The 25,251-nt window shown below is 41.5% G+C and overlaps 1 pseudogene; it reads left to right on the forward strand.

Annotated features, from left to right (window-relative positions):
- Positions 1-23,525: 23,525 nt before the first annotated feature.
- LOC108399004 (EF-hand calcium-binding domain-containing protein 11 pseudogene) lies at positions 23,526-23,872 on the forward strand (annotated as a pseudogene).
- The last annotated feature ends 1,379 nt before the right edge of the window (positions 23,873-25,251 follow it).

Raw genomic sequence — 25,251 nt, forward strand, 5'->3', positions numbered from 1 at the left:
TGCCTGGGGCTGAAACCCATTGGCAAGACAGTTGTTCTTCATTTATAACTTTCAGAGCACATGACCAGCTCACCTAGAGGGTTAGAGGCCTGTCTTGGTCATCTTTATACTCTTCCAGCATAAATAAGTCCCCACAAGTGCTATCAGATTGGATTGGACTGAAGTGACCATTGGAGATATTTAGTCCAATTTACCTATTTTACAAATAGAGAAATGGAACCTAGAGTGGGAAACACATGTCACATATGCTGAAAGCTGCTCATCAGGAGAGTTACAGAACCAGAGCCGGAGCCCTCTTCTCTTGACTTTTACTCCAGGGCAGGTTAAGCTCTGTGTTTAATGTTTGCTGATGTCTGAGACTTAAATAGAAGTTTCTCATTTCTAGTGCACGCATTGACAAGTCTTAGCCAAGAACCCGGACCTCCCAAATGTTCAGTGATTGGTGACATCACAGCCAGAAATCAAATGAACAGGCTTCAGTTCTAAGCCCAACCCCACCTCTTACCAGACAAGCTCCTCAAACTCTCTAAGCCCCAATTTTGTCCTCTATAAAATGGGCTAAATTACATTTACCTTGAGAGTTCTTGGGAAGACTAGAAATAAAATGTGTAGTGTCCCTTAACACACAGAAGTTCCTCAAGAAATAGTAAGCTCTTCTAATGATTGTTGTTGATGATAAAGAGAATGGAAAACAAGAGCTTTAACTTCTCAAAGGAAAAATAATCATTCCTGAGACTCATCTTTTAGAGAACATAAATCTGTATCTTCTCTCTCACCAACAAATTCCTTTTGGAAGGGAACAAAGGAATTCCCTTTGTTAGGAAGGAAGGAAGAATAGAAGAAATATTTGGCAGTCCATAACTGTCTCTATCTCTTCCTGAACCTTGCTCTGCTTCCCTTACCCCAAACTCCTCCATCCCACTGCCATGCTGCGTTCACTTCAAAAGCGCTGGTCTGAGACCACCAGCTTTGAACCAGGAAGTGCATATGGCAGAATCAGGGGACCCCCACAACAGTGAAAGTAGGCTTAGAGCATACATCCCCCACCCCAGCTACCTGTGGCTCAAGGTTATGGGGAAGCTCTCATAGTTCATAGTGCAAGATTGGGTGACTGACTCCTCACAGGCTCAGCCCTCAGAGCCAATGTCTCTCCTCTCTGCCTTAATTCTAAGTCTCCAAATTAGTTTTTTTATCAAACAATAGACAGGTTGGCATCTTTATGGTTTTCATTAAGTAGGGAGGAAATCATTCCACACCTTCCCCACAATGCCTCCCTCACCAGGGCCTTCTGGCCTCCTAGCAAGAGGGGCCACCTCCCCACACTTCCCAGTGACCTTCCTGCTGTCCCATCCCGCTCCCCACACTGCATACACAAGCTGCAAGGAGACCAGATGCAGCATTAACTGAAATTGACATTAAGGACTCACTTGCACAAGCAGAAGCATATTAGAAGAAATATAAATGAAGAAGGCTTTGCATCTGTGGCATTTGTTCTAATGAGAAAAACCATCTCTAGAGCATCAGATTCAAAAAGGATTGAGTGCCCAGGAAATGACAGATGCACAAAGTCTCCCACACCCAACAGTCAGAAGAATCACACACACTGCCTGAGACTTTTCAACCAACTTTGCTTCCATCCTGGCCTCCCAGGTGCATTTCTGCAGTAGTCACCCACCACATTCCCCTTCATGTTTTCCACCTGCTGCTCCAAATCCACTACTCCATGTTCCTTTAAGAGTTTTTGGTCAGATGTTCTTATTTGCTGTTGTCCTCAGGAATTCTTGACCAGGTGGCTTGAGAACTTAGTTTTGGATCCAATCAGGGGCCCAGAGACTAAACGAATCCCAGCTAAAGTAGAAAGGAAGATACCCAGGTAGTCAGGTGTCTGCATAAAGAACAAAGAAGTGTTTTTTAAATTGTGCTCTAAATGGAACATTATGTTTTTGTGGGTATTCATGGGTGATTATAGGTTCCAGGTACTGTTTTTGCCTGCACAGCATCACTTCTCCCTCTTCTTAATATCAATACCTGACTTTCCTATAAACCTCCACTCCCTTTCTTAGTCCAGGCTGTTAAGAGTGTGGATACTGAAGTCAGATTGCCTGGGTTTGAATCCTGGCTCTGCCTTTACTAGCTGTGTGAACCTGGGCAAGTTCCTTAACCTCTCTGTGCCTCATGCATATTACTATTATTAGTTCAGAATGGGCTCTGAAACCCATTCCCCCTGGATCTGGTGATGGGCCCTGACCCAGCCCTGGACAGTCAGGACATTCTGTCCCCCTGCCCACTATGGAATCCTTCTTCACACATGGGCAGCTATATCAATCATTAGGATTCTCACCATGGGTTGAAACACTAATCTGATTTCTGAAAGCCTGGCCTTGCCAGGCCAAAGCTGCCAAGCAAAGTTAACATCAGATTCCAGGCCAGTTCATCAGGAAAGATAATTCCGAGTAGGGGCACTTGGGGACCATAAAATTTCACCCTGCAGGTATAGGCACACTCTTCCTACTCTAACCATTGGTCAGACACCGTGAAAATAATTGTGCTTCCTAGTGGTCATGCTCTTCTGTAGTCTCCTCCATGTTGATGTTGGTGGCCATGTGACAAACTTTGGCTATTGAGACATCAGCAAGCATGATGCAGAGACTTAATAATGCTTGCACACTGACTTGGAATGTTCATTCCTGGGAGCCCTGAACAACATGTAAGAAGCACAGCTGGAGAGACCACATGCAGAGAATCCCAGCCATCAGTCAATCTGCCAGCTGAATGCAACCACTAAGTGTGATTACCCGCAAGATCAATAGAAAAGCTGCCTACCTGAGCCCAGCCCAGATTGCATAATCAGTAGCAAATAAAATGGCTGTTTAAAAACACTAAGTTTTGCTCTTACATGACTGAATCAGCTCCTTCCACAGCATGTCCCACTGTGAAGCTCCCATCCAAATGAATAAACTTATAAATAGCTGCAGAAGGAGGTGTTGTGTAGAAGGAGCACTGGACCAGGTCACAGTGGCCCAGTTTGAAGTTGGCCATTGTTTGGCTATATAGATGTGGATAAAATGAGAGTTCCTGCGGCCAGCATTCTCACCTGGCCATGGTTGACTAGCTCACTGCACACCTGTGGGCCATACATGGCTGTTGACTCTATCAAAAGAGCTCCACCCAGTGCTCTGGGCACTGCACGGTGGCAGGGCTGCAAGGCTGCAGGAGACCAGAGCAGAGGCTGGAGTGGTGGCAGCACCGAGAACAGAGGCCCAGAGGACGGCTTTCTGGGATGACTGCAGAGAGGCCCGGACGACAGCTGTGCAGACAGAGGGGCCTGGAGGATGGCTCTGCAGACAGAGGGGCCCAGAGGCAGAGACCAGCTTGCTGCATGCAGACTCATTCTAAGTGAATGGGATTTTAGTGACTGACCTGCCACCTGGAAATAAAGTTGGGTATAACCCTTTCACCCCAAGAACGTTTTGCTGTCATTTTCTTTGGTCACACTGAATCCATAGTGAACTTGCCTGGGGCTGAAACCCATTGGCAAGACAATTGGCATAGTTGGCAGGGTTCACTGTTGACCAAGGAAAAAGACAGGCTGCCCTTATGGGAGGGGTGCTTCAGCAGGCTGCCCCTGTGAATGGGGAAACAGTGGATTGTCCCCCAATGGGTATGTGGTCTGAGGTGGCTTGCCTCCTAGAGGACTGGGCCCCACCCCAGGGCTGGAGGCAACTGGAGGTGACACCTGAGGCAGTAGGGGTGGCTCTTGGTAGAGTGAGCAGATCCTTTGAGAAGCAGAGTGCCCATCAGGCAGCGGGGACTGTGGGTTGGCTGCTTCTCACAGTATTAAAAATGTCTACAGAGGAGACCCAAGAAATGGCATGAGAACGCGAGCTGCAAACCTCTGTGGATTTCTGAGGAAGGAGATGGCATTGATGCAGGAGGAGGCAGCATGACAGCACCGGCAGCAAGGTGCCATTGGAGATGAGACAGCAGCACTGCCAGGTGTTTTGAAGGAGGAGGAGGCCATCAAGGAAAAAGATGAACTCCTGAGGGAAGCACAGGTGGAGGTGGCACAGAACACCAGCTGCAAAGCATTGAGCTGAAGGTAAGAGACCTTCTGAAGACCGAGCTGGCATTGTTGCGAGGCACTGTAGCAGAGGGGGCACTTGGGGGAGTGGAGGGAAAGTTGCCATCAGCCCCAGAAATGGAGGAGCTGGGGAAGGATGAAGGGGTGGTGCTGGAGGCACTGGTGCCTCCTGTATTGAAAGCATGCCCAGTGGTTGTAAAGAAAATAAAGACCCAGCAGCTGAGAGTTCCCCAAGGAGAGGAGCAGCCCCCTCCCCAGGTCGTGGAGCACACTATGGTCCGCCCCTATACTCAGGCTGAGCCAGTGGCTGTGGGACTTAAGGGTGGATGGTGTTGTTCTGTCAGGATCAGAGATGGGAAAGCTGTCTTCCTTGACAGTGCAGCCACCTTGAGGCAGCAATTACAAAATGTGAGGTGACATGTACAGTAGCTGAAGCAACAAGAACCTGGAAAGAAGACCTGTTACAGGAGGAATTTGAGGGGCCTCATGAGGGTTATGAGGACCCAGATGTGGGTTGATTTGATGGGCAGGAGTAGATGGAAGGAAATTAGACGGGAAGCCAAATAGGATCTTACTGGAGCTATGGCAACAACTGAAACCAGAGCAGCAGTTCCAGCTATTAAGACCAAAGAGACAGAGGTCAGAGACAGAGCCATGGGTCTGGCCTGTGTGTCTACAAGACTTTGCTGGAGAGGCTGGAGAACAATGTTAGAGCTTCCTTGCACAGGGACCATTGCAGAGGACTGAGGGCACATAAACTGAGAGGAGAAAATCCTGGAGGGGTGGACTGTGGATAAAATGAGAGTTCCTGTGGCCAGGATTCTCACCTGGCCCTGGCTGACTAGCTCTCTGCACACCTGTGGGTAATATATGGCTGTTGGCTCTATAAAAAGAGCTCTACCCAGTGCTCTGGGCATGCCATGGTGGCAGGGTTGCAAGGCTGCAGGAGAGCAGAGGCTGGAGTGGTGGCAGCACCCAAGACAGAAGCACAGAGGATGGCTGTGTGGGATGACTGTGCAGAGAGGCCTGGAGGACAGCTGTGCGGGACAGCTATGTGGGATGGCTGTGCGGACAGAGGGGCCCAGAGGACAGCTGTGCAGACAGAGGGGCCCATAGGGAGAGACCAGCTTGCTGCATGCAGACTCGTTCTGAGTGAATGGGATTTTAGTGACTGACCTGCCACCTGGAAATAAAGTTGGGTATAACTCTTTCACCCCAAGAACATTTGATCACACTGAATCCATAGCGAACTTGCCTGGGGCTGAAACCCATTGGCAAGACAATAGACAACTCAAACCACTTCCCTCTCTGAACCTCAGTCTTTCCAATGGTTCATTGAGGGGAAAACAAACTCAGAGGTGCACAGAAATCAGGCATATAATAGACAAGGGAAGCAGGCCAGGTGGGGTGCAGTGAGGCTGGATGAGCCATGCCCATCTAAGGGGTGGTCACTACCCAAGCTCCAGCAATGTTACCATGTGGAATCTGGGCCCAAAGTGGCCAGATTGCCTGTTTTTTTTTTCTTCAAAAAAACAGGAAATACAGGTCAATGTTTCCCAACACTAAAATGTTATGAATTCATTTGTATTTTTTTAAAAAAATACTGCGTGGAACAAAAAAATACATTTAGCCTTCGAGCTGCTGTTTTGAAACCTTTTGACCACATTATTTCAAAATGTCCTGCCAGAATTTACACTGGCATCAAAGAAGGATGCCTGTCTGTCCCACCTCTGCCCTACATACTCAGTGGCTCCTTCTGTCTCACTCTGGTAAAAGAGCCTGAAGAGCAGGTAAACCTTGGGTGGCCGCCATTACCCTCCCACCCTTTCCAGGGAAAAGGGTACAAAGGCCCAGCCTCAAATGCCTAAGGTTGGTAGGATCTCTGAGAGGGCCAGGAGTGGAAGGGGAGTAACACCTATTAATCACCTACTGTGTGACAGTCATTCTGGTAGACTCTTTGCAGTATCATGTAGTGGTAAAGAGCCTAGACCCTCCAGTCAGATACCTGGGTTCAAATCCTGGCTCTGCCACCTGTGAACTATGTGTCCTAGGGCTTGTTCCTCACGTCTCTTTGCCTCAGTTTACTCATCTGTAAAACAAATAAAATGTTCCGTGTCTCTCAAGATTTTGGTGGGATTAAATAGGAAAATGCATATGTGGCAGATACTGTGAATGGACTGCCCCCAAAGAGTTTATAGCCTCCCTTGCTGGAGGCTGGCTTGATTGCATAGCCTCTCTACCAGGTGGGGTGGACCACACAACCCAGGTCAGAGAGTCCTGACCAATGATATCCAATGTAAGTTACTTGGTGTAACTTACCAGAAAAGTTTTTTTTAAAGAGACAGACTCAGCGGGTCAGCCTTTTGCAATTCCCCCTGTATTCCCCCTGTATTCTGCCTAGAACACAGATGTGATGCACAGAGGCACAGAAGACATCTTGAAATACTGAGAACAAAGATTGACTTGGTAAGAATGGTAAAGTAGAAAGACAGAAAGAGCTGGATTCCTCCTACTTTTTATATGAGATAAATAAAGCCCAATGTACTTGTGCCATTGTTATTTTAATTTGTGCTTCTTGCTGCCAAGCACATTTCTAACTCATAAGCAGAATATCTGGCTCACTGTAGCACTCAAGAAAGATTAGCTATTGTTATTTTGCCTGTTACTTTTCAAAATCATAACTACCCTAACTGTGGGTATTATTACCCTCAGTTTAGAAATGGTAAAAGTCAGACTTTCCAGAGTGGACTGTAACATTTCAGTGAGATGGGTAGCCATGATAACAGCACACAGTCATCAGTGTTTGCTATGTTCCTGGGACAGTTCTAAGTGCTTCACATATATTAACTCACTCCTTCTAGCAAACCTGGAGGGAAATCCTATTATTAGTCTCACTTAATGACTAATTAAGTGAGTAATTAGTCACTAATTACTAATTAAGTCATTAAGTAATTAAGATGAGGAAACTGAGAGTCAGAAAGGTTAAGTGACTTGCCCAAGGTCATACAGTTAGCAAGCAGTGGATCCAGGATTCGAAGTCAGCAGTCTTAGGGCAGTGCCTGACATCTGGGTGGGTGTGTGTTGGTAAGAGGTGTTTAATTAAAAGAAAGAGTGCAGCTCATAGAGGTTAAGTGACTTGCCTAAAGCCACATAAACAAGAAGAGGTGGTGAATTTGAACCCAGGTCTGGCTAACTCCAGACCTACATCATTAAGGGAATGCCTGTGAGGGAAGAGGTATGTGGCCTGCAATGTTGAAGATTTTATTTGCACCATGAGGAGAGGCTATGCAGAAAGAAAAGCATACAGTCATCCCCAAAGCTGCTGCCTCATCCAGCTGAAGAATCCTAGGCTCAGAGAGGGACCGCGACTCACCCAAGTTTGCCCAATGGAAAGAGGCAATGCTGGACCTGGGATCTAGCTCTACTCCATGACTGTGGGGACATAAGACTTCAGAGGAGGGCTGTTCATCCCTGATCATAATGAACCTCAGAGACAGAAATGTAGCATCAGCAAGGGACAAACCAGCCACTATTTATACCAGTTAAGAAGACATTAATTTAAAGGGACACACACAGCCCTTCAGTTACCAGTCAGTGCTCTGACAGCAGCACCATTCAAGCTTACATGGGGCGCACAGAGCGGCCCCTCCCCCCACTGGCTTTCTACTAAAGACCTTAATTGTTTGAGAGAAAATACCAGCACTCCTGCTCAGCTCTGGGTGAAAGCGCAATAAGCTAATTGAAATTAAATGGCTTGGATCTCAGAAGCGAGGGGGTCATTGGTAGGGAAATATACAGCATACATATTCAACAAATATTTATTCAGCACCTTTTATGTGCCAGATACAGTGCTACAAACTACGAATATGGCAATAATCAAAGTGGATAAAAGCCCCATCCTCATGTAGATATTTGTGGGAGGATTAAAATCTACCCTCTACCACTCATAGACACACAAAACACAAATTTATTTTTTATAAGTAACCTAATTTTTTTCTTGTGCCTCCTCTATGTATTAGAGAAAAAAATAGAAACCTGATTATTAATAGTAACTTAATCTCTTCTGGTTTAAGCAATCTCACATAGGTCTGTATTTAATATCTTTTGAGAAGAAAGTTCAATCTTCCATGCCTCCCAACTCCTTCTTCAACTCAAAATGGTGTCTGGGTGTTGGCCAGTCGGCACATGGATCCTCGTGCTGTCCTCTGGGACTGTCGCCTGAGAGGCCTGGGGAAAGCACATGGACCCAGATGCGGCCCCCCCTCTCCTCCCCACTGATTCAGTGGTGGGGTGGGGAAACCCCTCTGAGGCCAGCTGCTGGAGCCCTGCCCACATCTCCTCAGCATGCCCCTCTATGCTCCGAGGGTGAGTACTGCAGCTATGACCCGGAAGACCCGGCTGCGGGAGCATGCTTGGCCATGCACTGGACCATGCAAAAGTACTGGCAAGGGGATGCCCACAGCAATATCCTTCAACCAGTGACAGATGGGGAGTGGGTGCTACCCCCAGCATCCTCCCCCAAACGCTGACAGGTACTCTTAGTTGCCTCCTAGAGCTCCCCACTGGGATTAGCTCATTGCCCACAGTGACCAATTACCTGATCACACATGACTTGTTGGCAGCCTTTCTTTCCCTGCCTTGCTCCCAGTCTAGTGGTGTTTCTTGAGATCATCCCCCAAATAAACTACTTGGTCTCAAATCCTTGTCCCAACATCTGTATCTAAGGGAACCCTAAGACACCACCCATTTAAGTTTTTAAACATCATGTCCAATTATATATTCTATTGGGGAATGACAGACAATAAAGAAATATGGTAAAAGCCCCTTTTTCTCATGTTATCAAGACAGTCATTTTATCAGTGCATCAAAAATATTAGTTCAGAGGTGGATTCATCATAGCATATAATGCATATATACCTTAAACATTTTAGTTTAAAGTAATGTACAGTTAGGTGCCAATCTTTTGACTGAGTGTCAATCTTCAGAAAATTCCACATGGCCCACTAAGGCTTCGAGGAGAGTGGAGATGTGCTTGGGAGAGCCTGAAGAGGAGGCACGGGAATGACAGAGGGGAACTGATGGGTGGCATGGTAGAACCAGCTCTAGAATTGGAGGCTTGTGAATTCCAAGCTCCATGTAAAAGTCAGAACTGCCCCAAGCTTCAAACTGTTACAATTGCAATGAAGCTGCCTGGTAACCAGTACTCCTAGAGGCCCAAAGACAGTGGGCAACAGTGTTTCTCAGCAACACTGCCCCAAAATGGTGGGCAACTGCTGCCCAGTTTCACATTCCAGGATAGCTGCCCTTGTGGTATTGATCCTGCCCACCAGGGACCCACAGGGACCAAATCCAGAGGTCCCCCAAGAGAGTGTAAGAGGGAACTGCCTTCCAGAATACTGTGTTATTTTGTAGCAGGGTCACAGGACTTCTGTGTGGGAGGGTCTTCCAGATCTTCCCAACCCCTGATGCTGTACAGATGGGCCTCCTAAGGCACAGACTGAGGACAGGACTTGTTACCAACTTTGTACCTCTCATGAGGAACGCTACAGCCCATACAAATTGAAGTGGTTTCTTGGTTCCCAATGCCTTCCCCAGTGGCCATACCAGTGCTCCCTCTCTTTATTCTGAAAATGGAGTCATACTGGTTCATCCAAGCTATAAGCATATGACTCAAGCCAGGCCAGTTAAAAACTTATCCTGGAATTTTTCACACCAGAGCTAAGGGAAAATGCTCTGTATTCTCCAGGAGTTGCTAAAGCTGGAAGGCTATGATTCTGAAATTGCCAGATCATTCCCATTCCTGTGGAGAAAGTCAATCTGTAATAGGTAAGAATGGCTCCAAAAGCAAAGAGCAGCAGAGAGAAGAGAGGAGAGCCTAATGCATTTGGATATCTGAATCCAATCTTCACTGGGATCAGTTCCCCCTGTGCTGCCCCTGATTTGGTTATATGAGCAATTAAATCCCTTTTTTGTACTCAAACTACGTAGGGTTGGTTTCTATCATTTCAAACAAAAAATCTTTGGGGGAGTATGCTTCCTCACTCCTTGACTTTGGGCTTGGCTGTAAGACTTGCTTTGGATAATGGGCTTACAACATACTTGTGTAGTTGGTATCTAATACAGCAATGGAAAAGATGAGGAGACTTCAAGTGGCCTCCCAGGTAACAGATGTTCACAGGCAGGGGCTGGGACAACAGAAGAGGGCCCACATAGAGATGATTGCCAAATGACTGGTCTTAAACATATAAGAAATACTTTCTTGGGACTCCTAGGAATACACATATCTCCTGCTTAATTCTTCTTTACACATACACACACAGCAGAGATAAAAAGGGGGAAAGAGTTTTAAGGAAAAGGGATTTCACATAACACTCTGAGTCAGGTACTTACTATTTAAGCTCCTGGTAAGGCCTAGACACTAGGTATGTTCTAACTATATGACAGCAAAGAAAATAGACACTTTAGCTATTGTTCTCTCATTCTCTCTTTTCTGAATCATTTCTAAATTAATATATTACTTTTTTATAACCTTAACAACCATAAAAAGTAGATCCATTCTTTATGAGGAATTGCACAATACGTATCTTCTCTCGAACAGAAGGCCTCATGTGTATAAAAGCTTGAACGTAAAGCTCTGGAGTTATTGTCAATTCTTCCAAGAGCAGGCCCTAGCCTGGTGGACAGAAGAGGGTGCTTAGAGGCATAAACTTGGCATCAGTGTTTCATTTTTTATTATTGGGAAGAAATATCAGTTAACTGAGAAAAATGATTTTAAGTTTTTCTAAAGCCATTCAGGGAGGTGGGGGAGGAACCCATAGTGTGAATATTCATCATTTGAGGGTTAATTATACTTTGGGATTTAAGAAAGAATATGGGAAGCCTTTGCAAGGAGGGCTTGAGGTCCTATATGAATAAGAAATGACAAGAAGAACCGTGGGCATTTGACAGATGATAGATTAGAATGTTGTCAGGAATATCTTCTCCCTTCCCCTCCACCTGCATGGGGGAGTATGCTTCCTCACTCCTTGACTTTGGGTTTGACCATAAGACTTGCTTTGGACAATGGGCTTGGCATATGTTTGTGCAGTTGGGCACACTTTCTTGCCCTTCAGCCATTACCAAGAGAGAAATATGTTCTGCTTAGCCCACTGGTTCTAGAAAGAGGATAAGACACACAGAGCAGAACCACCCAGCAGAACAGATAACTATAATCCAAAACTAAATGCTGTCATAAGTAACCAAGAGTTTGAGGTTGATTGTATATATAATAGCAGTAGCTTATTAATACAAGACATTAGTGAACATGTAAACTGGTGAAGCATAGCAACATTTGGGTCATTTTACTACTAAAGGTTAAACTCCTAAAATAAGCAAACCTTTTACCTTTTATTATCACTGATTTATTCGGAATCAAGGTGAACACTCTAACACCCACCACCCTCTGCAACTTCCGGACCTTATGCTATGCTTCAAGAACTAGGGAGAGAATCATGGAGTTTCAGCTCTGGGAACTCACAGCACCTCCACGCCTATCTAACCTGGGTCAGGGAGCTTATGATCAGGACACCTAACCATGTGGTTTGCTGGGCAAACAATATATTCCACCGTGAGCCCTGAGCATCCATCCATGCATGTTCTTGCTGGATATGCCAAGAATGCAGGCCCTGACTGTTCTTTACCTGGGTCATTTTTCACAGTAGTGTTTCAGGCAATCAACCTTGAAGGATGATGTGATGTCTTCCCCCTGACAAAGAGCAGGCTTGTTACTGTTCACTATGAAAGCAGTAAATTCTCTGAGCTCAGTATTTTCTCCCATAATATAGCTCACTGTGTGCAAGTCCACCTGTATCACCTCATTGGAACTCAGGGGACATGAGAAATCAGTACTAAGCCTGACACTCTGGGTACATGTTCTCTGTGACTAACACAGTCCCTGTCTCTGCCCCTGAGCCTCTGAGAGCACCCGTGACAGTCTGGCATCTCAGCCAGTAAGTAAAGTAAAATCTTAGTCCCTTCACAGCTGCTGACATGGTCATCTCCCATGAATGTTAAGTGTCTCATGCACTGCGCAGGAATGAAGTTTATAAGCTCATCCAGAGATCAGGGACCCCGTGGGACAATAGGCAGCATCAGCCTCAGAGAGGGAACCTCATAAATTCTCAAATGTAAAAGTTAGAAGGAACACTTATGATCAGAAGAAAATCTTACACAACAATTCCTAGAAGGTGAGATGTATTCCTGGTAAGTCACAAGATGATTTTGATATTATGTGGAACAGTATGATTTTAAATTTTAGTGGCAATTGTTTCTAATATGCATTGGAAAAATACTTTAAAGATTTTCCACTTTAGAGATATATTTAAACAAAAAGAATAGGTTAACTTAAAAATATATGTAAAGACTACAAGTATATATGGTAGGCATGACTAACTGCAAAGAAAAAAGAAGAAAAACCTCTTTACAGTGACTTAAACCCTAAGAACCAAATATGATTACCTCCCATAATGGAAAGTCTGGATTTTGATTTTCTATTGCTGCATAAAGAAGCATTCCATTTAGTGACATATAATTAACAGATTTTGAGGATTAGGAATTCAGACAGGGCACAGCAGGGATGACATATCTCTGTTCCATGATGTTTAGGGCCTTATCAAGGAAGATTTTAAAGACTGGGGTTGACTCGACTGACAGAAGGCTGGAATCATCTGAAGACTTCTCTCCTCACATGTCTGGCACCTAGGTGAGGACCACTCAAAGGCCGGGCTCAGCAGGGACTGTTGACTCCAGCACCTGCACATGGCTCTTCTGTGGGGCTTGGGCTATCGCATGGCAGACTCAGAGTAGACAAACTTCTTACCTAGTGGCTCAGGGCTCCAAGAGTAAGTGCTCCAGCAAATGAGGAAGCAACTTCAGGGTCCTTTGTGACCCAGCCACTGAAGTCATGTTGGATCACTTCTGCTGTACTCTCCAAAGTAGTCACAGCCCACCCAGGGTCAAAAGGAGGGGATGTAGACACCACCTCTTGGTGGAAGGTATGTCAAAGAATTTACAGAGCTAGCAAAGACTTGATTTCTGAGAGACCTGTAGCTGGTGGCTTTAAATATATCATTTTCTAAAAGAAAGTAGAAATTTCTGTACTTAAGATGTTGCCTGACGCCTCTAAAGTATTCACTAAATTTGTTATTACTTGATCCTTCCAGATTTTTCTTCACATATACCAACATATATCAATATGTAAATATCATTGACTGTAGATGAAATACTATATACACAATTCTGTAAGTTTAAAAAACTGTAATGTGGATATTGCTTTATATCAGTGTCTATAAAATTATCTCCCTTAAAAGACTTTTTACTGTGCAAAATTTCAAACATATACAAAAGTAGAGGCAATCATATAACAAAGCCCTATGTGCCCCTCACCCAACTTCAAAAATTATCAACTTATGGATATCTAGTTTCATCTCTACCAACACTCACTTCCTTTCCTCCCATATTATTTTGAAGCAAATCTATCATATTATTTCATTTAAAAAATTTTAGTATGTATTATAGCTATCCCTTTTCTCTATGAGAAAGCAATACCCAGTTGTTATAAAAACACTAACATAACAGACACACAGATAACATGAAAAATAAATACAGCTGACCCTTGAACACAGGTTTAAACTGTTTGGGTCTGCTTACACACAGATTTTTTTCAATAAATACATTAGAAAATGTCAGAGGGATTTATGACAATTTGAAAAAACATTTTCTTTTCTCTATAATATATGTAACATACAAAATATGTGCTAATTCTGGAGATGGCTGGTAATTATAGATTTGCTTTGTTTATGTCACCGTATTCCTATTATACAAGAAGATATGTCAAAGAAATAATCAATCCTCCCAAGTTTCCTTCATATGCTACATCTATAGCTTTTCTTCTTCCTTCCTAATTACAAACCTTAAATAGAATTCGTGCCTCATATCGAATTTACCGAGTATCATAATTCCTCCAGGTGGTAAAGATACCTCGAGACAAGTGCTGGGCATAGAAGCCACAGGGCATAAATCTGCAAAGAAGTAAAAAGCTAACCTTTGCAAACAATATGGCTTCTCTCTCACTTACCAACTTTACATTTCCCTGTATGGCCCCGGAAGATGACTGGTTAGCCAGAGACGGGTAAGATTCCTCAAGGGAGGAACAACCTAAGACAGGCACAGTCGCAGGGGGGCCATCAGGTGAGAATTTGGGGATCAACAGAGGTGAGGCTCAGAACCTCACCCCCCCTGCTTTGAGAGAAATCTTCTGCATCCGTGGATGTCTTGCTGCCCTTGTCTAGCCTGGATTAATACTTAGTCCATAGGCACACACCTGATCATCTGATCATCTATATTTGCCTTCTTACAGCACTAAACTATGTTTTCTACCTTTATCTTGCATCTACCTACCACTTCAGCATTTTATTAAAAATAAAAATAATAATAATAATAGGAGAAATGTGGGATCAACATATAAATCAAGTACAAAAATCAAATGAATATTCATATTTGACCTGATGGTTTATAGGTCATATTGCATGATCAAAACCGAAAGTTTCTGTGATGACTGCCCTTGTACTGTTCACCATGTAAGAATTTATTCACTCTGTAAGAATTCGTTCACCATGTAAGAACTTGTTCGTTATGCTTCAGAAGATTGGAGACTGACGAGAATTAGGCTTGAGATGGATTAATGATTGTACATTGAGCATTGACCCCCCTATACTGAATTTTATTGTTGTTAACAACCATTTGATCAATAAATATGAGAGATGCCCTCTCAAAAAAAAATAAAAATAAAAATAATAATAATAAAGGGAGAAATGTGGCATCCACATATAAATCAAGTATAAAAATCAAACGAATATTCATATTTTACCTGAATGTTTATAGTTCATAATGCGTGATCAAAACCGAAAGTTTCTGTGATGAATGCCCTTGTACTGTTCACCATGTAAGAATTTATTCACTATGTAAGAATTTGTTCACCATGTAAGAACTTGTTCGTTATGCTTCAGAAGATTGGAGACTGACGAGAATTAGGCTTGAGATGTATTAATGATTGTGCATTGAGCATCGACCCCTCTATACAGAATTTTATTGTTGTTAACAACCATTTGATTAATAAATATGAGAGATGCCCTCTCAAAAAAAAAAAAGAAAAAAGAAAAATATTGCCTCTTACCATGAGTAAAAGGAGATGATTATAGAAGAAATTAAATGGGGACATGAAATTATTAAAAATTAACTTTTATACAATTTGACAAATGTGAAATGCTCAGAGTAAGATATAATATTAGGTAGAAGTAGGTCAAATACCTACTTGTGATATTTGTGTGCTCCTAATTTTTAGCAAGATGTTAAAGAAGAAGGTATTCTAAATATTAGATCTGGATAATAAGTTTACATTGCAACTTTTACTTTATATATTTTTCCTATAACATGCAGTTAACATTGTTGTGCTCAGAAAAAGTTAATAAATGCTATTTAAAAAAAAAAAAAATATGTGCTAATTGACTGCTTACATTATTGGTAAGGTTTCTGGTCAACAGTAAGCTATTAGTAGTTAAGTTTTGGGGGAAGTCAAAAGTAATACATAGATAATACTGAATGGGGGTCAGCACCCCTACCCCCAGGGTTGTTCAAGGGCCACCATATCCCTCATGGCCACGACTTTTACAGATAACTGCTGTTAACAAAATTTTAGTGATTATTCCCCTAGATCTCTTTTTCTATACACATTACTAGTATATATTAATGCTTTTTAAAAATAAAAATAGGCCCACTTGGTACATTGTTTTGTAACAGGAATACTTATTTAGCAATAAATCTTGGACATACATACATTGCAGCAAAGGTTCTGGATCTTTCTGTTCCCAGCTTGTGAAACCTTGGAAAGGTGGGGCAAGTTCTAGTGTAAACACTTTAGCCAGAAAACATGTGCAAAAAAGCCAAGAAAGCCAGCTTCCACCCTTCCTCTCCTCTCCTCCCCACTTAGATTTTTAGTTAAAATAGTTTATCTCATTCTGAACAAATTATGGCTGGGTTTTGAGAGGCAGTTCTGAGCTGGCTATTTGAGGAACAGCAGTTGTGGTAAGGTGGAGGCAGGACAGGACCTTCACCTGGGAGGCTGCACAGTAAGCTGCAAATAAACTTAGACTGAGGGTCTGGACACCTGGGCTTCTCGCCTTGACTCTGTCTTTTGTATGCTCTATTATGGTTAATTTTTTTAAACATCTCTTTCCCATATAGATCATGAAGGTAGAAAACTAAGGTATTTTCTTATTAGATCATTTTATTGGGCATAAATTTGGAAAAGAGAAAATAAACCTATTGCTATTTGGAGAAAAGGATTATGTAGCTAAAAACACCAAGAGAATCAATCAAGAAACTTGCAAACAACAAAAAAATTCCATAGAATAATATGGTAAAGGACTGATGAAGGCAAATTCTGGCGTGCTAAGACCCACACCCCTTAAGATCCAATCACCAATGCAGAACACACCCTACCCCTACCCCTTAAAAACGTGCTTCCTCACCCAGGAGCTGCTGCTCCCTCTCTCTGGGGGCAGCCACTTCCTCTTTCAGATAATAAAATCTCTTGCATGGGCCGGTGTCTCCTGAGTCGTTCTTGGGTAAGGAGGGTCACGGGGAGATACCCTTTCAACTGATAAACATCAGTTGCTTTCATATATGCAAACAACAACCCATAGAAGACATAATGGGTGAAACTATCCCATTTACAATAGCAACCAAAAAAGATTCGACTTGTGAAGAAGTTTAAGCATTTCTTTCCTAAATACCTAGGAATAAAGGTACAATACCTATATGAGGAAAACATTAAAATACTACTAAACAACATTAAAGATTTGAACAAATAGGAAAACATATGTTTTTGGATAAGAGGAGTCAGAAATACAAAGATGTCATTTTCACTATGTTTATATATACATTTAATCTAATACCAGTAGAAATACCAAAAGAGCTATTTTTTAAACTAAACAAGGTGATTCTAAATTTCATAAGAAAAACAGAACACCTGGGAAAACTCTGAAAAGAAGAATGAGAGAGAATTAGCTTTGTGAGACATTCACACTTGTTATTTAACCACAAGAAAACAGTGTAGCAATGTTGCATGAAGACAGAGGTGTCTACTTGGATAGACTAGAAGGCCCATTATACACCCAAAATACAGGAATTAGGGATCTGGTAATGGTGGCTTCTCACACCAGAGAAGAGAAGATAGCCTATTTCAAGGGAGATAATGGGACAGCTGGGTAGCCTGTAGAGGAAAAAAAGTTAGACCCATTCCTCACTCTCTTCAAGATAATTTCTACATGGATCAAAGACTTAAAAAGTAAAGATACTAAGAGAAAACAATGGAGGATTCCTTTATTTCATGGCATGGAAAAGATCTGCCTAATACGACTCAAGTTCCAGGTATATTCAACTTAAATAAAAAAAAAAAAAAGAACTTCCAGGTTACATACATATAGCAAATTACATACATATAGCAAAAATACCAAAAGCAAATTTAAAAGACAAACAATACATTGGGAAAAATTTTCTCTGTAACTTGTATCACAGACAAAAGGCTAATCCCCTAGTATGTAAAGAGGTCTGGGAAATCAAAACAAAAAACAATCCAATGTTAAAATGGGCAAGGAAGGATAAAGACAGATAATTCACAGAAAAGAAAATGTGTGAAGAGATGCTCAAATGAACTCATAAGAAGAATGCAAGTTGAAACACACTGAGCCACTATTTTTCACCATCAGATTGACAAAAACCTTAACATCACACCCTGTTGGGGAGTCCACAGCAGTCATGTATCTCTGTTGAATAGAATGAGGAACATAAGTTGGTGCAATCTCTATCGAGAGCAATTTGGAAATATCAAAACTTAAAATACGTATTTTCTTTAACCCAAAAATTCCATTTCTGATAATTTACAAGAGCAACATTTACCATTAAGTGTGAAATCATGAATGCACAAGGTTAGGATATTTTTTGTAGCATTGTTCATAATGGCAAATGATTATAAAGAATCTAAATGTTCATCAGGAAACTGGTTAAAAACATTGCAGTGTTTTCAAAAAATGGTACAAAAGTGTAAAAAAAAGAAGTGGGACTTCTGCTTCCACCAAGATGAAATAGCCCCATTTTTCCCAGTCCTCTTGCTTACAACTAAAAAACCCTAAACATGGCACCACAAGCATAAGACTCTGAAGGGTGGAGAGGAGAAGATAACACTCCAAACCAATAGCTCTCATGAATTTAGATGCAAAAATCCTCAACAAAATATCAGCAAATCAAATCCAGCAGTGTATAAAAAGAATTACATATTTCAGGTGTAAGGGAGGAAAATTTTTTCCTCAACACTTCTCTGTTCTTTTGACTGGTCTATTAATTAAATTGACATAAGACAGATGAACAGGAGGAAAAAGATTTGATTACATACATATAGGAACCCCATAAATATAAGACCCAAGGACAAGGAGGTCATTTGAAGCGTATATGCTATTCTGAGCTAAGAAATGGGATACGAGTCTAGGGCTTCAAAGGGAAAGAGGTAGTTCATGGGACAGTAAGAACAGAAGTTTGGCAATTAGATGTTTGCCTTGCATATAGCAAGGTCTTTCAGATAAAAAAATTATCTCTGGTAATAGCTATTTTTCTGGGTCAGGCCCCCATCCAAGTTCTTGTAGGTAGTTAAGGGATAGGTAAAATTTTTCTTGAATCTGATGGGTCTTGATTGCCTTCAGCTCAAAATAATCCACCTGCAAAATTAGCATATTTTGGGGTCACTATTTTGCTCCCTTCACAGGTTATACAAGATGTGATACCGTAATTTGTAATAAAAAAATATGTATTTGTTCTTTGTCTGCATTTCTGGCCCAGAGCTCCTAAAACCTTAGGAATTTCCTGTGATGAGAGCTAGAAAGGTGACTTTTGTTATGTTAATGATGTGACTTTTAGAAAGTACCTGAGGGGGTGTCTGCAGGCCAGGAGAACCAACCAAGTAATTAAAGGGTTGGAATTTTCAGTCCCACCCTCCTAATTTCCAGATAGAAAAGAGGGTGGAGATTGAGTTCAGTCACCAATGGCCAATGATTTACTCAATCATACCTTTGTAATGAAGCCTCCATAAAAACCCAACAGGCTGGGGGGTCAGAGCGCTTCCAGATTGGTGAACCAGAATGCTTCCATGTGTCACCTTGCCAGGGCCCAAACTCCATGAGGACAGAAATTTCCTTATTAGGGTCTTTGCTCTATTACCTCTTCATCTGGCTATTGGTTTATATTCTTTAACATCCTTCCAAATAAACCAGTAATCTAGTAAGTAAACACGTGTCCTGAGTTCTGTGAACTGCTTCAGCAAATTAATCAACCCCAAGGAGGGGGTCATAGGATTGATTTACAGCCAGTCAATCAGAAACAGAGGAGGTTAACAACCTGAAGTAGGGGGCAGTTTTGTGGGACTGAGCCCTTAACCTGTGAAATCTGATGTTATCTCTGGGTAGTGTTACAATTGTGTTGAATTGTAGGACATCCAGCTGGTATGGGAGAATTGCTTGGTGGTGTGGGAAACACTTTTCCACACACACACCGATATTGGTGATCAGAAACATCACAAGCCAAGTTCAACATTTGAAATTACTGAAATGCACTGTACCAACAAGCTAAAGAAGATAAGTCATATGAGCATATCAGTTGATATGGACAAAGCACTTGACAGAATACAACACCTATTCATGATAAAAACTCTCAGCAAACTAAGAATAGAGGGAAACTTCTTCAACTTGATAAAGGGACATCTAACAAAAAACCTACAGCTGACATCATACTAAAAGTGATAGACTAAATATTTCTGTGATTAGGAACAAGGCAAGGATGTCTGCTTTTACTCCAGAAATACTGCCATTGCAATAAGGCAAGGAAGATAAATAAAAGATAGGAAGAAAAAAACTGTTTATATTTGTAGATGACATGGTTGCTTACATAGAAAAATCCCAAGGAATCTCAAACAAAACAAAACAACCTTTTAGAGCTAATAAAAAAGTTTAAGAAAGTCATAAGATACAAAGTCAATGCACAAAAATCAATGTTTCTATATACTACTAATGAACTAAAAATTGAAATTAAAAACACAATACCATTTACTATCACTCCAAATAAAATTAAATACTTAGGTATAAACTTAATAAAACACATATAGGATCTATATGTTGAAAATTATAAAATGCTCATGAAAAAAATCAAACTAAATAATTGGAAGAAATTATACTCATGGTTGGTAAGACTCAACATAGTAAAAATGTCAGTTCTTGCAAAATTGATATAATGTAATTCCCACCAAAACTCCAGCAAGGGTTTTTTGCAGATACAAACAAGTTTAGATAAGCTAAACCAATCTTGAAAAAGAAAATAAAGTGGGAGGAATCACTCTACCTGATATTAAAGCCTACTATGTAGGTATAATAATCAATGTAGTGGAATGTTGGCAGAAGGATAGATATATAGATCAATAGATCAGAATAAAGAATCAAGAAATAGACCCGTATATATATGCCCAGTTGACTCTGACAAAGGTGCAAAAATAATTCAATGAAGGGAGGGAGCCTTCTCAACAAATGGGGCTAGAGTGACTAGATATCCATAGGCACAAAGAAAGAACCTTGACTCAAACCTCAGACCTTAGACAAAAATGAACTCAAAATGAATTATGGACTTATATGTAATATGTAAAACTATAAACCTTTTAGAAAAAAACTGGAAAAAATCTATGGGATTGTTATGGGCTGAATTGAGTCCCCCCAAAATTCATATTTAAGTCCTATCCCCCAGTATGTCAAAATGTGGCTGTTTTGGAGATGGGGGTCTGTCAAAAGGTCATCAAGGTTAAATGGGTCATTAGAATAGGTCCTAATGCAACATAACTGGTGTCCTTATAAGAAGAGGAGGTTAGAACACAGACTCATACAAGGAGAAACTGCGAAGAATGAGAAAACAGCCACCAAAAAGCCAAGGAGAAAGTCCTCAGAAGAAAGAAACTCATCCTGCTGACACCTGATCTTGGAATTCTAGCCTCTAGAATTGTAAGAAAATCAATTTTCATTATTTAAACCACCCAGTCTGTGGTCCTGTGTTATGGCAGCTCTAGCACAGTAATATAGGGGTCCAGAGCTAAGCAACGAGTTCTTAGACTTGACCATAAAAGCATGATCCATAAAAGATAAAATGATAAAATGGACCTCATTAAAATTAAAAACTTTTGCTTTTGTGAAAGATTCTGTTAAGAGGACAAAAGAACAAGCTACAGACTGGGAGAAAATTGTTGCAATCCACAATCTGACAAAGGACTAGTATGTAGAATATATAAATAATTCTTGACACTTGATAACAGTAAAAAAGTAAAAAAATAGAAAAACAATCCAATTACAAAATGGACAAAAGACCTGAACAGACATTTCACCGAAAAGGGTAGACAGAAGGCAAATAAACACACTAAAAGGTGTTCAACATCATTAGCCATTAGGGAATTTTAATGCAAAACCATGAGATATCCCTGCATGCCTATCAGAATGGCTAAGATGAAAAAGAGTAACAATACCAAATGCTGAGGAGGACGCAGAGAAGCTAGATCATCCATACATTGCTGGTAGGAATGTAAAATGGTACAGTTCCTCTGAAAACATTTTTGTAGTTGCTTATAAAACTAAACACGCAACTACCATACAGCTCAGCAGTTGCAATCTGGAGCAATTATCCCAGAGAAATGAAAACTTATGTTCACACAAAAATCTTACATGAATGTTCAGAGCAGTTATATTTGAAATAGCCCCGAACTGGAAAGAGCCCAGATGTCTTTCAATGGGTGAATGGTCAGACAATCTGTGGCATGTCCATACCAGAGCATACTGTCAGCAGTAAAAAGAAAGACTACTGATACATGCAACAAACTGGATGACTCTCCAGGGAATTTTGTTGAGTTAAAAAAGTCAATCCCAAAGGTTATATACTGTATGATCCCATTTGTATAACATTTTTCAAATGACAAAATGACAGAAGTGCAGAACAGATTACTGGTTGCCAGGGGTAAGATGGGGAAGAGAAAGCCATGGGGAGGAAGGAGGGTGTGGTTGTAAAAGGGCAATACAAAATGATCCTCGTGGGGACCGTTTAACACAGTGTAACTCCTTTTGGCTTCCCCAGCCGTATTCTAATGTGCACGTGCATGCATGTGTTTGAATGTGTGTGTGTGTGTGTGTGTGTGAGAGAGAGAGAGAGAGAGAGAGAGAGAGAGAGAGAGAGAAAGAGAGAGAGAGAGAGAGAGAGAGACAGGCAGACAGACAGACAGACAGAGGGATGGGGTTTTCCCATGACTAATACCAAGAAATTCTTGAACACCAGCTGGGTGTCCAAGAACTCAACTCACTTTTGAGGCTGTCTACCCAGAGACAACTCCAGACTTTCCAGGTTAAGGGCTCTGTCCTACAGGACTGCCCTATATCCACCACTCCAGACTCTGGTTGCAAGCCACAGGCTGTTACCTGCACTTCTGACCAACCAGTTACAGATTGGAGGTTCCAATGTTTACCCATTTAATAAAGGATACCATAGAGGATTCAAGTTAACAGCCAGATGAAGAGATACAAAGGGCAAGGTCCCAAGTAAAGGAGTTTCTAACCTTGGTGGAGCTTGGGGCCAGGCTCAGTGGCACATGAAAGTGTTCTGGGTCCCCAAGCATGGAAGATATCTCCAAGTGAGAAGCAGGATGCAAAAGAGGAAGATATGCTCTTCTGAGTTTTTGTGAGGGTTTCATTGCATGGTCATGACTGACTAAATCACAGGCCATTGGCTGATTCAACCTCCAGCTCCAGCCCTTGGGTGGTGTCCAAAGTCTCTCATTAACATGACAAGATACCCATTTCACCTAGAAGGCTCTGAAGTGTTTTCAGGAACTGTGGACGAAGACCAAATATACCCAGGAAATATATACTTGGTCATCTGAATGACCTGAGGGTGGAAAAAAGTTGGTGGGGAAGGGGGCAGGTAGGAGAGGTATATACATTTTTATAATGTTGACTTTTGAACCATATGAAAAAAAAGAAAAAAAGAAAGAAAGAAAGGGGACTCATTTAGACTAGAGGAGCTAGACTCTTCTGATACCAAGTGTCTAGGTGGAGATGTGAGAGCTGGAGATAGATTTGGGACTCCTCAGTTTACACACAGGTGGTAGCTCAAAACATGGGACAGGATAGTGTTGCTGAAGAAGAATAAGCAAAGTATGAAAGTCAGTAGCTTGTGAATAGAACATTAGGGTACCAACGTTTAAGGGTAGGCAGGCACTCAATGAAGAAGATGCAATGGGAACCCTCTGGAAAGGGCTAGAGGAACCAGGAAAGTGCAGGTCATGGGATCCATGGTGGACAAGCTATGTCAGATAGAAGCTGATTCTGTGATGTCTTCAGTAAATCCAAACACTTCTGGTCTGTTACTTGAGGAGTTTTTACGTATAATAAGGAAAAAGAAGGAAGCTCAACTATGGAATGAAATAAGACACATCTTCACAGCTTTTGACAGGCACTATCATGAATATTTAACTTTGGAAGATTTCCAAAAAGCGTTTAGGCAGGTGGCTCCCAAGTTACCAGAAAGGGCTATCCTTGAGGTATTAGGGAAGTAGATCAAGATTCAGATGGTCACATCAGCTTTAAAGACTTTGAATATGCTATGCAGCATGGACAAAAAGAAGCCTAACTGTTGTGGCTGCTTTTGGCAACTTCTGGTGATGAAAATGATACTGCCCTCTCTGGTTTTCCTACCCAAAACTCACAACCCCAATCTAATCTTGAGGAAACATTACACAAATCCCAATTCAGAGACATTCTATGAAGTACCTGACCAGTGCTCCTCAAAACTGTCAAGGTCATCAAAAACAAGGAATGCCTAGGAAATTGGCACCACCAAGAGGAGCCCAGGGAGACATGATGACTAAATGAAATGCCACAAGTCAAGATGGGATCCTGGAACATGAAAAAGACATTAAGTAGAAACCCAAGAAATCTGAATGAAGTACGGACTTTAGTTAATAATAATGTATCAATATTGTTTTGTTAATTATAACAGATGTATCTTTCTAATGTAAGATGTTGATAGTAGGAGAAACTGGGTGTGAGGTGCATGGAAACTCTGTATTCTCTTAACAGTTTTTCTATAAATCTGAAACTGTTCTAAAATATTTTTGTTAAAGTTCAGATCTTACTGGATGGTGGAAATTGTATCCCTGGCCATTATTTAAATTGATGAAGAAAATTTAGATGTCAGTTACAAATAAATGTTTGTAAAGCAAAGGGAGAAAGAAAGGAAGGAAGGAAGGAAGGAAGGGAGGAAGGGAGGAAGGGAGGAAGGGAGGAAGGGAGGAAGGGAGAAAGGGAGAAAGGGAGAAAGGGAGAGAGAGAGAGAGAGAGAGAGAGAGAGAGAGAGAGAGAGAGAGAGAGAGAGAGAAAGAAAGAAAGAAAGAAAGAAAGAAAGAAAGAAAGAAAGAAAGAAAGAAAGAAAGAAAGAAAGAAAGAAAGAGAAAGAAAGAAAAGAAAGAAAGAAAGAAAGAAAGAAAGAAAGAAAGAAAGAAAGAAAGAAAGAGAAAGAAAGAAAAGAAAGAAAAAGATTCTTTTAGCATCTGGATGGAGAGTGGATCCCAGGGGCCAAGAGTGAAACTGAGACCGGAAAGGAGATTCTTCCACCTAGAGAAGAACATAGCTCCAAATCTTCAATGCAGCCTGACCTGCCTTTTAAAACAAATCTAACTGCTCTCCTCTGCTTCAAAAACTTTTTCACCCCTAGGAGAGGGCCAGCAGCTCAGTATGGCACTGAAGAAATTTCACAGTGTGGTCCCCAACTGATCTTTCACTACCACTTGAATCATGATGTTCTCTTTCATCGGAACATTTTGAAGAATTGTCACACCTCTGTGCCTTTGCCCATGCTGTTCCTTCTGCCTGGAATGCTCTTCCTGCACACTTCACCCTTGTAATTTCCAAGTCCTTAAAACCAAATTCAAGGTTCTTCTCATTTATAGATGCTTTTCTGACCAATCCTAAAGCCCAACATACATACAACTAACAGCTCTCTGATGAGGA

This window comes from Manis javanica, chromosome 5 (assembly GCF_040802235.1).
Source record: "Manis javanica isolate MJ-LG chromosome 5, MJ_LKY, whole genome shotgun sequence".
Lineage (NCBI taxonomy): Eukaryota > Metazoa > Chordata > Mammalia > Pholidota > Manidae > Manis > Manis javanica.